Raw genomic sequence first — 15,182 nt, 5'->3', positions numbered from 1 at the left:
TAACGGGCTTCACACTGTCGGAGACAACAGGCAGTGTGAATGTAGCCTAAGGGTGCGTTCACACTGCGGAATCTCCGCTCGCTGAATTCCGCAAGCGGGGATTCCGCCTGGCGGCCCCCGTTGGTTGTACTTCGGTGCTAGGGCCGCGGGGCACTGAGCTGTCACCATTGACAGCTATGCAGTGCTCGCGGAATCTGGGCAAAGAATGAACATTTTCTTTCTTTGCGCGGAACAATTTCAGCGGCGGACAATTCCGCAGTGTGAATGGGTCTCGTGGAGACACATTCACACTAATGTTAAGTTCACTCAGCGGAGTTCCGCTCATGGAATTCCGTAGTGTGGACGCACCCTAACAGTGCTAACTACAGTGGTGCTGTAGCGATATTTACATGTGAGGGCCCCATTGTCTGCTGCACACATGCCACTTCCTCGACCTGTGCCAGTAGTGGTTCGCTTTCAGACCAATACCTACAATCCAAGACTATCCTGTTTAAAGGGGCTCTACACAGCGATCAGATCTTATCCGATGAAAAAACCTGACATTAAAGGGGTACTCTGGTGGAAAACATTTTTTTTTTTTTTTTAAATCAACTGGTGCAAGAAAGTTAAACAGATTTGTAAATGACTTCTATTCAAAAATCTTAACCCTCCCAGTACTTATTAGCTGCTGTATGCTCCACAGGAAGTTCTTTTCTTTTTGTATTTCTTTCCAGTCTGACCACAGTGCTCTCTGCTGACACCTCTGTCCATGTCAGGAACTGTCCAGAGCAGGAGAGGTTTGCTATGGGGATTTGCTCCTACTTTGGACAGTTCCTGACATGGACAGAGGTGTCAGCAGAGAGCACTGTGGTCAGACAGAAAGGAAATTCAAAAAGAAAAGAACCTCCTGTGGAGCATATAGTAGCTGATAAGTACTGGAAGTATTAAGATTTTTAAATAGAAGTAATTAAAAAATCTGTTTAACTTTCTGGCATCAGTTAATTAAAAAAAAAAATGTTTTCCAGGGGAGTACCCCTTTAACTGTACAGACAGGATACATTAATATATCATTACATAAGAGTTAAGCTCGGGTCCATTAAGCAACACTAATTGTGATCTATGGCCTCCCAGAAATCGTTGCATTCCCCCCCCACCCCCCCCCCCCCCCTTCCTTTCCAAGACTCATTATGTAATACATCAGAATTGTGACCTTGTCCAGCCAGGTTAATCTCTGGTTCATTATAATTCGGGTCAATAAAGGTCATTGATACTTCAACTTATCACCTCAAGTCTTAAGAAATAGAATATTAGAATGTGCTTATGACTGGTTAGAGATTTGTGGAGGCCACCAGGTCAGAAAATTGTGTGAGGACCCCATCTCATCTTTGGGACCACACTTTACCCCCTACTGCATCCATATAGGGAGTATTGGCTACTCCTGCACGTTGTCATCACCACTGGACAGCCATTAACTTTTTTAAAGGGAACCTGTCACCATCGAAATTATATCTCATCTATCTACGTCATGTTATAGAGCAGAAAGAGCTGAGCAGATTGATATATATCATTGTGGGGAAATATTCAGTATAACTTGTAACTTATTGATTGAATTCACTGCTCTTTCTGTTCTTAGGAGTCCAGTGGACAATGTGACTCAATGATAGGACCGCCCACTGGACTCCCAAGCATGGAAAGATCAGAGATTTTAGTCAATAAATAACAGATTATACAGAATCTTTTCCACAAAGATATATATCAATCTGATCAGCTCTTCCTGCTCTATAACATGATGCTGATAGATTAAATAGCATTCTCATGGTGACAGATTCCCTTTAACCCTTTTCTTCCCCAAGACATGTTGTAATGTCTTTTTTGCGGGGGGGGGGGGGGGGGGGGTTGGTCTTTGAATCAGAATTCTGATGTGATCCTGCTTGATAGCGTGCGGCTCTCAGCTGGTATCAATAGCTAGCGGCTGCAGCTAATAGCCCGCAGCAACGTTAGCTGCTGTAATCAAGTCTTTTTGGTGCTCCTGTAGGGATGAATGGAGCACCTGCATGCTACAGCACGCACTTTTAACTTAGTGGCGGGTCCCGCCCCGTTGATTGCAGGGGGGCCCAGTGGTCAGACCCTCCGCGATCAGCTACTTATCCCCTATCCTTTGAATAGAGGGATAAGTTACTTTTCACCAGATATCCTCTTTAACGCTACTCAATCTTGCATCTGCAGGCTGCTTTGGCAGACTGGAGAAGCAGAGCACCAGTAACACTGATCAATGCTATAGCACACTACTGAACAGTGTTAGCAATCTAACAATTGCAGGTAATAGTGCCCTAAATGAAAAAAATTATAAAAAATAAATAAATGTGAATAAACTCCACCCCCTCCCCTTTTTCTGAATAAAATAATGTTAACAAAAATAAACTATATATTTGGCATTGCCATATGGGTCTGTAGGTGAAATAACTGAAAGATTTAAAGAATTTAAAAAAAAGGCGAGGAGGTAAAAAAAATTAAAATGCAAAAAACAAAAAATTGCTAGGGTTAAGCGGTCCAGACAATCTACATAGCTGTCAACTGGACAAGGATTCGGCTGGCAGCGGCTCCTGCGAAAACCTCAAACAAATGCACGCTTAGTTCAGCCAAGTGAGCAGGCATGTGGAAGTAAGCCGCTGCCAGAACATCTGGCACCGAATTATCTCCCATGAGAACAAATGGATTGGGCACACTGAAATCCCACCGTCCAACAGATGCCATTGTGGGCCAATCGGGACACCCCAACTTACCATCAATGTTCTCGCAAAAATCAAGAAGTATGACTGACATTCATCTAATATGTATGGCCACCTATTGACTGCATGGCCACCTCTCAACTGGATAAGATGGTGGAAGAGGAACACCGTTTTTCTTGGGACGTTAGGACCCTAGAGATGAGCAATACTCCCAAAATTTGTTTTGGAAGGATTCACTGCATTTCTAGCCAAGAAAGCCATTTAAATTTGTATTCCATGAAGAACAAGTATAGTGAGCGTAACTGTCGATCATATATCTACCCATTAATGACATAGTGGGCGAGAATTTATTCACAGTATAACAGGAGCTGAGCGGCGAAGCATGCAGTGTATGCCATGCCCCTTAGTATGAATTCCCCCCCCCCCCCCCCCCCCCCCAAAAAAAATAATTCAATACATTTTTTTGGGTGATTCACAACAGGTGAATCTATTGCAGGAGCAGGGACTCCTGTCTTCGACAGGAGTACCTACACCCGCAATAGATTCTCCTGTTGTGAATCACCCAAAAAATGTTATTGAATTTTTTTGGGGGGAAAATTTTCAACAAATTTAATTTAATCTCTAATAGAGACCTAAAGACTGCTGTCCAGAGCTCGCCTATGCAGACATCTTTGGTTCCTCGCCCTTGTAGCACACCTCCGCCGTCTCTGGCAACATAGAAACTATCCAAATCAAACTTAATTTTAGAAGCATGACCGGACGGAATATATATGGGCCAAGCAGTTATGCCACAGTGTGAACACGCCAACGCGTTTCGACATCTAAATTCCTCACCATACTGCCCCCAGTGTTGAGTCTTGCTAATGCTCCTAGGATGCCCAATACAATGCGATGCTGCTCATATTTATATAGTACCGTCATATTGTGCTCAAAAATATAGTGACTTCACAGATATTGTCCATCAAAATAATAGTAAGGAGACACTATTATAGGCACATATCCGCCTCGCTGTAATCCGTTCCTGGGTACATGTTAACAGATTTGTAAATTACTTCTATTCAAAAATCTTAATCCTTCCAGTACTTATCAGCTGCTGTACGCTGCAGAGGAAGTTGTGTAGTTCTTTCCAGTCTGACCACAGTGCTCTCTGCTAACACCTCTGTCCATATCAGGAACTGTCCAGAGCAGGAACAAATCCCCATAGCAAACCTCTCCTGCTCGGGACAGTTCCTGACATGGACTGAGGTGGCAGCAGAGAGCACTGTGGTCAGACAGAAAAGAACTACACAACTTCCTTTGCAACATACAGCAGCTGATAAGTACTAGAAGAAGTCACTAACAAATCTGTTTAACTTTTTGGCACCAGTTGATTATAAAAAACAAACAAAAAAAAAACATATGTATTCCACCGGAGTACCCTTTTAAGTTGCCATAGTATACCAGCATTCCATTACAGTAATTATTTCTGCCACTAGGGGCACTGTTTTGCAGTCTTTCTTTTCATAGTATGATCCATAAGACCTAATACGCCAATTGGCGATTATTTACACATATTCTGAGAGGCGACGTCTATGCGGAATTACTTACAACAGCATGTTGTCAAAATAAACCTCTTACCTATGAATAGGAAATATCCTCTCGATAATGTGTTTATTCATTATAATTTAACATCCTCTACATTTTTTTCCTCCTCCTGCCTTTAAATCATTACGCTCCCAGCAAACCCCGGTGAGGAGCTTGACTGAGTCATGCAACAAATCACCGATCCTTCATATTGTCCATGGAAAATGAATTGGCTTATTGCCGGAGCGCCCGGCTTTTCCATGAATGCATTAAATGTAGCATGAACGCGGTGTCTGTGTTAACGTATAGCTTGTCGGCGTTCGCCATAACGGATGTGGCTATCTCTCACCAACATCCCAATTACTGTATCAGGAAGGGCCATCAATCTCCTGTATGACAATCCTAAAATAAGCTTCCTCTTCTATTGCCGGCAGAAGGATTGTCCTGTCCTCCGGCTCGCCAAACAACAGGAGGAACGAAATATCTCAGCGTCTTGGGAGGGAGAGTTGTCTTATTACCTGGTGTAAATGAGAGCCATGGACAAGCATGGTTATTATGAAGACGTTCTAGATTTACCAACATTTCCAGACCTCCAACCTAGACCACGTCACCCACCCATCTTATCAATCCTCCATTACAAACCCTCAATGAGATATGCCAGGTCTGGTGCTCAATGAGATATATACCAGGTCAGGGGCTCAATGAGATATACCAGGTCTGGTGCTCAAAGAGATATATGCCAGGTCTGGTGCTCAATGACATATTCCAGGTCTGGTGCTCAATGAGATATATGCCAGGTCTGGGGCTCAATGAGATATATGCCAGGTCCGGTGCTCAATGAGATATATACCAGGTCTGGTGCTCAATGAGGTATATGCCAGGTCTGGTGCTCAATGAGATATACCAGGTCTGGTGCTCAATGAGATATGCCAGGTCTGGTGCTCAATGAAATATGCCAGGTCTGGTGCTCAATGAGATATACCAGGTCTGGTGCTCAATGAGATATGCCAGGTCTAGTGCTCAATGAGATATGCCAGGTCTGGTGCTCAATGAGATATGCCAGGTCTGGTGCTCAATGAGATATATACCAGGTCTGGCGCTCAAAGAGATATGCCAGGTCTGGTGCTCAATGAGATATACCAGGTCAGGGGCTCAATGAGATATATACCAGGTCAGGGGCTCAATGAGATATATGCCAGGTCTGGTGCTCAATGAGATATATACCAGGTCTGGTGATCAATGAGATTAATGCCAGGTCTGGTGCTCAATGAGATATGCCAGGTCTGGTGCTCAATGAGATATATGCCATGTCTGGTGATCAATGAGATTCATGCCAGGTCTGGTGCTCAATGAGATATGCCAGGCCTGGTGCTCAATGAGATATATACCAGGTCTGGTGCTCAATGAGATATATACCAGGTCTGGTGCTCAATGAGATATGCCAGGTCTAGTGCTCAATGGGATATACCAGGTCTGGTGCTCAATGAGATATGCCAGGTCTAGTGCTCAATGGGATATACCAGGTCTGGTGCTCAATGAGATATGCCAGGTCTGGTGCTCAATGAGATATGCCAGGTCTGGTGCTCAATGTGCCAGGGCTGGTTCTTAATGTGCCAGGGCTGGTTCTTATATTTCCCCATGACCTATTGACTATTAAGAATGTAGTGAGTATGCTCTGTGACCAGGGAAAGTCCTACAATGGTCCCTTGGACCCAAGTGGCACCTTCATAGGGTCCCGACCCATGATGTACTGGTACGTCATGAGTCGGGTGAGGGGAATATGCCGCAGGCTCGCGGGTTGGATCCGCGTCATAACCTGCAGATCCTGATGCTATGAGCAGCTGTCTCCGATTTAAGATTTAAACATTAAAAGCCGGTAATCATTGGTGTCCAGGGGACACATTTGCAGCTCTGGAATGTAATCGCGTGCTGCCGATGGGTTGCTGTGGAGCAATGTGGACTTACCCATTGTTCCTGGTGCTCCGTGGATCGGCGACTACTAAAAGCTGCCTTAGGCAGCCCTTAGCAATCGAGCGCCAAAAACATTGATCAATGTAATGAAATAGCATCACATTGATCTATGTAAGTCATCTAATGACGGCTTATAATAGGTCCCTGGTAGGAGGCCAAAAATGTGTTTAAAAAAAAAAGGAAAAAATAGCTATTAAAAATATAACCCCCCCCCCCCCTCCCGCCCAATAAAAGTTTAACTCACTTCCTTTTTCCCATTTTTCAAACACTGAAGAAAAAAAAACACTTTTGGTATCACCTCATGCGTAATTGTCCAAACTATTAAATAATGACCTTCCTGATCGTACACGGTGAACGGCGTAAACGCAAAGAAATTACAAACGCCCAAATTGCTGATTTTTGGTCGCATCCTGTCCCAGAAAAAAAAAAAGTAATAAAAATTTATCAAAAAGTCATCGATACGCAAAAGTGGTACCGTTAAAGTCTACAGCTCATGGAACAAAAAGTAAATCCTAACACAGCTAACACAGGAAGAATAAAATAAAAAACAGAACATGGCATTGAACAAACTTTTTTTTTAATTTTTCTAAGTTTTCAATTTTTTTTATTTATTAATTTTTTACTTTAAAACGAAACAAGTTTGGTATCATTGGAATCGGACTGATCCATAGAATAAAGGTGGCATGTCATATGTACCGTATTGGGAACTCTGAAATAATTACTGCCCCACAAAACTTTTTTTTGGAGGGGGGAGCATTTCACTCTTTGACCCAGGCAGCACAATGTCTTAGGCTGGCCCTGTCTGTGACATATGCAAAAGTTGCTGTGCAATGAGAGGGAGGAGAGAGGAGGAGCTGATCTGTCCCCAAGATCTTTTATAAATAGAGTGATCCTGTTGATAGAAGGTAACTTTTAATGTTAGAATTACCTATTTAAGCACCATAAAATATATTATTTTTTAAGTATGTAGTGGTAGCGGCACCATACGCCTTTGTTATTTAGGCAACTGGATGGTAGTGTTGTTTGGCCGATGTATGGCACATTTTTGGAATCTACTGCATAGAGGTAATCATTGGGCACAGTATGACCATACACCATTTGGAGGGGGCACTAACACAAGGCATAATAAGGCAACATTAGACCAACCCTAATGCTTCTCGGCCTTTTGGCTAAGATCAAGTGTAGTATCTCTTCTTATCAGTTTCATGCTGGTGGCAGGCGATGCCACTGTGGAGCTGGTGGGGATGGGTGCTGCATGGAGGGGGCAGGTTTACCAGGGCTCTCCCGGGCTGGTTCTGAGGAATCAGCTCGACGGCTGCCCCGATGTGACCTGTTTTCTCCGGGTCTCGCCATGAGGCTGAGAGGGTACTTTCGTGCCTCGGGGAGTGGTGACCCTGAGGTGCCGAAACTCACTGGGAGAATTGGCTCACTGAATGGAAGCACGGGCACCATAATCTCTTCACCTTGTGGCACTCACCTCTTGATTCCCGGCCTTCTGGCTAGGATCAGAGAACGCATTCTTTTTGTCTCACTGTGTCACTTTTTGCATGTTGTGTGTCCACAGGATTGGTAGGATGCGGTAGCCCTTCTGGGTGTCCCTCCTGGCGGTCTAGTGGAGGTGTGTGTGGCCATTAGGTTCAGCACCTCCCTGCAAACACCCCGGGTACTCCTGCTTTGGCAGGGTACCTACCGTTATCGGCTCTGCGGGCAGATACCTTGGCTAAAGCCAAAGGGGATGCCGGGAGCAATTGTGGTCCCTTAGTAGCTTCGGCGAAAAGGGACATGGAACCTGGAACCTTGCCGGTACCTTTTGGTCCGGAGGCGAAGGGTAAGGTTTGTTGGGGGGCCTCTCTCCTATCGGAGAAGGGTTTGCGATAGACCACATCCTTTGTGCTTGTTTTTTTAGTGTAACACGTTTGCACTTTTTCTTGCACTTTGGGTGATTCGAGAGCATGTTCCTCGGCTCTTAGATAAAAAAAAATAAAACATTAGGCCAACCCTTCTTGGCCTTTTGGCTAAGATCAAATGTAGTATCTCTCTATTCAGGCAGTCCACTGGTAGGAATTGTCACGATGCCGGCTGGCAGGTAGTGGATCCTCTGTGCCAGAGAGGGATTGGCGTGGACCGTGCTAGTGGATCGGTTCTAAGTCACTACTGGTTTTCACCAGAGCCCGCCGCAAAGCGGGATGGTCTTGCTGCGGCGGTAGTGACCAGGTCGTATCCACTAGCAACGGCTCAACCTCTCTGACTGCTGAAGATAGGCGCGGTACAAGGGAGTAGACAGAAGCAAGGTCGGACGTAGCAGAAGGTCGGGGCAGGCAGCAAGGATCGTAGTCGGGGGCAACGGCAGGAGGTCTGGAACACAGGCTAGGAACACACAAGGAAACGCTTTCACTGGCACAATGGCAACAAGATCCGGCGAGGGAGTGAAGGGGAAGTGAGGTATAAATAGGGAGTGCACAGGTGAACACACTAATTGGAACCACTGCGCCAATCAGCGGCGCAGTGGCCCTTTAAATCGCAGAGACCCGGCGCGCGCGCGCCCTAGGGAGCGGGGCCGCGCGCGCCGGGACAGGACAGACGGAGAGCGAGTCAGGTACGGGAGCCGGGATGCGCATCGCGAGCGGGCGCTACCCGCATCGCGAATCGCATCCCGGCTGGAGACGGTATCGCAGCGCACCGGGTCAGTGGAGCTGCCCGGAGCGCTGCGGTAGCGAGAGAGAAGCGAGCGCTCCGGGGAGGAGCGGGGACCCGGAGCGCTCGGCGTAACAGTACCCCCCCCCTTGGGTCTCCCCCTCTTCTTAGAGCCTGAGAACCTGAGGAGCAGACTTTTGTCTAGGATGTTGTCCTCAGGTTCCCAGGATCTCTCTTCAGGTCCACAGCCCTCCCAATCCACCAAAAAGAACTTTTTTCCTCTGACCGTCTTGGAGGCCAGTATCTCTTTCACTGAGAAGACGTCAGAAGAACCGGAGACAGGAGTGGGAGAAACTAATTTGGGAGAGAAACGGTTGATGATGAGTGGTTTAAGAAGAGAGACATGAAAGGCATTAGGAATACGGAGAGAAGGAGGAAGAAGAAGTTTGTAAGAGACAGGATTAATTTGGCACAAGACTTTGAAGGGACCAAGATAGCGTGGACCCAGTTTGTAACTGGGGACACGAAAGCGGACATATTTAGCGGAGAGCCATACCTTGTCTCCGGGAGCAAAAATGGGGGGAGCTCTTCTTTTCTTATCGGCAAACTTTTTCATGCGAGATGAAGCCTGTAAAAGAGAAACTTGGGTCTCTTTCCATATGGTGGAAAGATCACGAGTCACTTCATCTACAGCGGGCAAACCAGAGGGCAAGGGAGTAGGGAGGGGGGGAAGAGGGTGACGGCCGTACACCACGAAGAATGGGGATTTGGAGGAAGATTCAGAGACTCTAAAGTTATACGAGAATTCGGCCCATGGTAGAAGATCTGCCCAATCATCCTGGCGGGAGGAAACAAAATGTCGTAAATAATCACCCAAGACCTGGTTAATTCTTTCTACTTGTCCATTGGATTGAGGATGATATGCAGAAGAAAAGTTTAATTTAATCTTGAGTTGTTTACAGAGAGCCCTCCAGAATTTTGACACGAATTGGACGCCTCTATCCGAGACTATTTGTGTGGGCAACCCGTGAAGACGAAAAATGTGTACAAAAAATTGTTTAGCCAACTGAGGCGCTGAAGGAAGACCAGGAAGAGGGATGAAATGTGCCATCTTGGAGAATCGATCAACGACCACCCAAACAACAGTGTTGCCACGGGATGGGGGTAGGTCTGTAATAAAATCCATACCAATCAGAGACCAAGGCTGTTCGGGGACAGGCAGAGGATGAAGAAAACCAGCGGGCTTCTGGCGAGGAGTCTTATCCCGAGCACAGACAGTGCAGGCTCGCACAAAGTCCACGACATCCGTCTCCAGAGTCGGCCACCAATAGAAGCGAGAGATGAGTTGCACAGATTTCTTGATGCCTGTATGACCTGCGAGATGGGAGGAGTGACCCCATTTGAGGATTCCGAGGCGTTGGCGTGGAGAGACGAAGGTCTTTCCTGGAGGAGTTTGCCTGATGGAGGCTGGAGAAGTGGAGATCAGGCAGTCAGGAGGAATGATGTGTTGCGGAGAGAGTTCAACTTCCGAGGCATCCGAGGAACGAGAGAGAGCATCGGCCCTAATGTTCTTATCGGCAGGCCGAAAGTGAATTTCAAAATTAAATCGGGCAAAGAACAGAGACCACCTGGCCTGGCGAGGATTCAGCCGTTGGGCAGACTGGAGATAGGAGAGGTTCTTGTGATCGGTGTAAATAATAACAGGAAATCTTGATCCCTCCAGCAGATGCCTCCATTCCTCAAGTGCTAATTTAATGGCTAGAAGCTCTCGATCCCCGATGGAGTAGTTCCTCTCCGCCGGAGAGAAGGTCCTAGAAAAAAAACCACAAGTAACAGCATGCCCGGAAGAATTTTTTTGTAGAAGGACCGCTCCAGCTCCTACAGAGGAGGCATCAACCTCCAATAGGAAGGGTTTAGATGGGTCAGGTCTGGAGAGCACGGGAGCCGAAGAAAAGGCAGACTTGAGCCGTTTAAAGGCGTCTTCCGCTTGAGGAGGCCAAGACTTGGGATTGGCATTTTTTTTGGTTAAAGCCACGATAGGGGCCACAACGGTAGAAAAATGTGGAATAAATTGCCTGTAATAATTGGCGAACCCCAAAAAACGTTGGATAGCACGGAGTCCGGAGGGGCGTGGCCAATCTAAGACGGCAGAGAGTTTGTCTGGATCCATTTGTAGTCCCTGGCCAGAGACCAAGTATCCTAGGAAAGGAAGAGATTGGCATTCAAACAGACATTTCTCTATCTTGGCATAAAGTTGATTGTCACGAAGTCTCTGAAGAACCATACGGACATGCTGGCGGTGTTCTTCTAGATTGGCAGAAAAAATCAGGATATCGTCCAGATATACAACAACACAGGAGTATAAGAGATCACGAAAAATTTCATTAACAAAGTCTTGGAAGACGGCAGGGGCGTTGCACAGGCCAAAGGGCATGACCAGATACTCAAAGTGTCCATCTCTAGTGTTAAATGCCGTTTTCCATTCATCCCCCTCTCTGATGCGGATGAGATTATAAGCACCTCTTAAGTCCAGTTTGGTAAAGATGTGGGCACCTTGGAGGCGATCAAAGAGTTCAGAGATGAGGGGTAGGGGGTAGCGGTTCTTTATCGTGATTTTATTAAGACCGCGGTAGTCAATGCAAGGGCGTAGAGAGCCATCTTTTTTGTACACAAAGAAAAATCCGGCTCCGGCAGGAGAGGAGGATTTACGGATAAAGCCTTTTTTAAAATTTTCCTGGATGTACTCCGACATAGCAAGAGTCTCTGGGGCGGACAGAGGATAGATTCTGCCCCGGGGTGGAGTAGTGCCCGGGAGGAGGTCAATAGGACAATCATAAGGCCTGTGAGGAGGTAGAGTCTCAGCTTGTTTTTTGCAAAAAACATCCGCAAAGTCCATATAGGCCTTAGGGAGACCGGTTACAGGGGGAACCACAGAGTCACGGCAAGGAGTACTGGGAACCGGTTTTAGGCAGTCCTTGAAACAAGAGGGCCCCCAACTCTTGATCTCCCCAGTGGACCAATCCAGGGTTGGGGAATGGAGTTGAAGCCAGGGTAGTCCAAGGAGGATTTCGGAAGTGCAATTGGGGAGGACCAAAAATTCAATCTTCTCGTGATGAGGTCCGATGCACATTAGAAGGGGCTCCGTGCGGAAACGTATGGTACAGTCCAATCTTTCATTGTTTACACAATTGATGTAGAGGGGTCTGGCGAGACTGGTCACTGGGATGTTGAACCTGTTGACGAGAGAGGCCAAAATAAAATTTCCTGCAGATCCGGAATCCAAGAAGGCCATAGTAGAGAAGGAGAAGGCAGAGGCAGATATCCGCACAGGCACAGTAAGACGTGGAGAAGCAGAGTAGACATCAAGGACTGTCTCACCTTTGTGCGGAGTCAGCGTACGTCTTTCCAGGCGGGGAGGACGGATAGGACAATCCTTCAGGAAGTGTTCGGTACTGGCACAGTACAGACAGAGATTCTCCATGCGGCGTCGTGTCCTCTCTTGAGGTGTCAGGCGAGACCGGTCGACCTGCATAGCCTCCACGGCGGGAGGCACAGGAACGGATTGCAGGGGACCAGAGGAGAGAGGAGCCGGGGAGAAAAAACGTCTTGTGCGAACAAAGTCCATATCCTGGCGGAGCTCCTGACGCCTTTCGGAAAAACGCATGTCAATGCGAGTGGCAAGATGGATGAGTTCATGTAGGTTAGCAGGGATTTCTCGTGCGGCCAGAACATCTTTAATGTTGCTGGATAGGCCTTTTTTAAAGGTCGCGCAGAGGGCCTCATTATTCCAGGATAATTCTGAAGCAAGAGTACGGAATTGTACGGCGTACTCGCCAACGGAAGAATTACCCTGGACCAGGTTCAACAGGGCAGTCTCAGCAGAAGAGGCTCGGGCAGGTTCCTCAAAGACACTTCGAATTTCTGAGAAGAAGGAGTGTATAGAGGCAGTGACGGGGTCATTGCGGTCCCAGAGCGGTGTGGCCCATGACAGAGCTTTTCCAGACAGAAGGCTGACTACGAAAGCCACCTTAGACCTTTCAGTAGGGAACTGGTCCGACATCATCTCCAAGTGCAGGGAACATTGGGAAAGAAAGCCACGGCAGAATTTAGAGTCCCCATCAAATTTATCCGGCAAGGATAGTCGTAGACCAGAAGCGGCCACTCGCTGCGGAGGAGGTGCAGGAGCTGGCGGAGGAGATGATTGCTGAAGCTGTGGTAGTAGCTGCTGTAGCATCACGGTCAGTTGAGACAGCTGTTGGCCTTGTTGCGCTATCTGTTGTGACTGCTGGGCGACCACCGTGGTGAGGTCGGCGACAACTGGCAGAGGAACTTCAGCGGGATCCATGGCCGGATCTACTGTCACGATGCCGGCTGGCAGGTAGTGGATCCTCTGTGCCAGAGAGGGATTGGCGTGGACCGTGCTAGTGGATCGGTTCTAAGTCACTACTGGTTTTCACCAGAGCCCGCCGCAAAGCGGGATGGTCTTGCTGCGGCGGTAGTGACCAGGTCGTATCCACTAGCAACGGCTCAACCTCTCTGACTGCTGAAGATAGGCGCGGTACAAGGGAGTAGACAGAAGCAAGGTCGGACGTAGCAGAAGGTCGGGGCAGGCAGCAAGGATCGTAGTCGGGGGCAACGGCAGGAGGTCTGGAACACAGGCTAGGAACACACAAGGAAACGCTTTCACTGGCACAATGGCAACAAGATCCGGCGAGGGAGTGAAGGGGAAGTGAGGTATAAATAGGGAGTGCACAGGTGAACACACTAATTGGAACCACTGCGCCAATCAGCGGCGCAGTGGCCCTTTAAATCGCAGAGACCCGGCGCGCGCGCGCCCTAGGGAGCGGGGCCGCGCGCGCCGGGACAGGACAGACGGAGAGCGAGTCAGGTACGGGAGCCGGGATGCGCATCGCGAGCGGGCGCTACCCGCATCGCGAATCGCATCCCGGCTGGAGACGGTATCGCAGCGCACCGGGTCAGTGGAGCTGCCCGGAGCGCTGCGGTAGCGAGAGAGAAGCGAGCGCTCCGGGGAGGAGCGGGGACCCGGAGCGCTCGGCGTAACAGGAATGGATGGCTGCAAGTATACCAGAGCGTTCCAAGGCTGGCGCCCACCCAGCTCTACAGCTGCCCTGATGTGACCTGTTTCCTCCAGGTATCGCCATGAGGCTGAGAGGGTCTAGAGCCGAGGTACTTTAGTGCCTCTGGGAGTGGTAACCCCAAGGTGCCGAAACTCACTGGGTGTATTGGCTCACTAAGTTGAAGCACTATCCCTTCTTGGCCTTTTGGCTGTGTAGTATCTGTTCTTATCAGTTTACGCCGGTGACCCGAAGTGCCGGTATTGAGCTGGTGGGGATGGGTGCTGCATGGTAGGAGGCAGGTGTACCAGGGCTTTCCGGGGCTGGTTCTGAGGAATCAGCTCGACGGCTGCCCTGATGTGACCTGCTTCCTCCGGGTCTCGCCATGAGGTAGAGGGATGTAGAGTTGAGGTACTTCTGTGCTTCGGGGAGTGGTGACCCTGAGGTGCCGAAACTCAGGGTCACCACTCACTGAAAGCATTGCACCATTACTCTTCACCTTTGGCACTCCCCCTTGGTATCCCGGCCTTCTGGCTAGGATCTGGGAAATTTTTATACAATCATCTGGATGACCGGGCAGTATATCTGCACTTATCCACTTATTTATTTTTTGTGTTTTGTCACTGTGCCACTTTTACGTGTTGTTTTCTACACGGGATTGGCAGGATGCGGTAGCCCTTCTGGGTGTCCCTCCTGGCGGTCTAGGGGAGGTGTGTGTGGCCATTAGGTTCCTCACCTCCCTGCAACCCCTGGGCATATTGGATTTGGTCAAGATGCCATCAGTATACGGCTCCTCGGCTGACACCTTGGTTAACGCCTGGGTTGAAGCCAGGAGCATTTTCGGCCCCTTAGTAGCTTCGGCGAAAAGGGGCATCGAACCTGGATCCTTGCAGGTGCCTTTTGGCCCGGAGGTGAAGGGTAGGTTTGTTGGGGGGCCTCTCTCCTGTCGGAGAAGGGCTTAGCGATAGACCGCATCCTTTGTGCACGTTTTTTTAGTGTGACACGTTTGCACTTTTTCTTGCACTTTGGGTGATAGAGAGCACTTGCCTCGGCTCTTAAAAAAAAAAAGAAAAGTTGAAGCACTGGCATCATGATCTCTTCACCTTGTGGCACTCACCTCTTGATTCCCGGCCTTCTGGTTAGGATCAGAGAAAATTTTATAGATCCGGCAGGGCAGTGTACTTACGCACATTCACTTATTTATTTTTGTTCACTGTGTCACTTTTTGCGT

General features: G+C 48.2%; 1 protein-coding gene and 1 pseudogene across 1 annotated transcript in view; one reads left to right on the top strand and one right to left on the bottom strand.

The window, feature by feature from the left end:
• The window catches only part of TMEM178B (transmembrane protein 178B), a 281,216-nt gene that overhangs the window by 253,396 nt on the left and 12,638 nt on the right, over positions 1-15,182 (bottom strand). The window lies entirely within an intron of this gene.
• LOC130267845 (U2 spliceosomal RNA) lies at positions 7,392-7,559 on the top strand (annotated as a pseudogene).

Source organism: Hyla sarda, chromosome 4 (genome assembly GCF_029499605.1).
Source record: "Hyla sarda isolate aHylSar1 chromosome 4, aHylSar1.hap1, whole genome shotgun sequence".
Lineage (NCBI taxonomy): Eukaryota > Metazoa > Chordata > Amphibia > Anura > Hylidae > Hyla > Hyla sarda.
The sequence above is the reverse complement of the archived record's forward strand: the minus strand, read 5'-3'. Positions and strand labels throughout refer to the sequence as shown.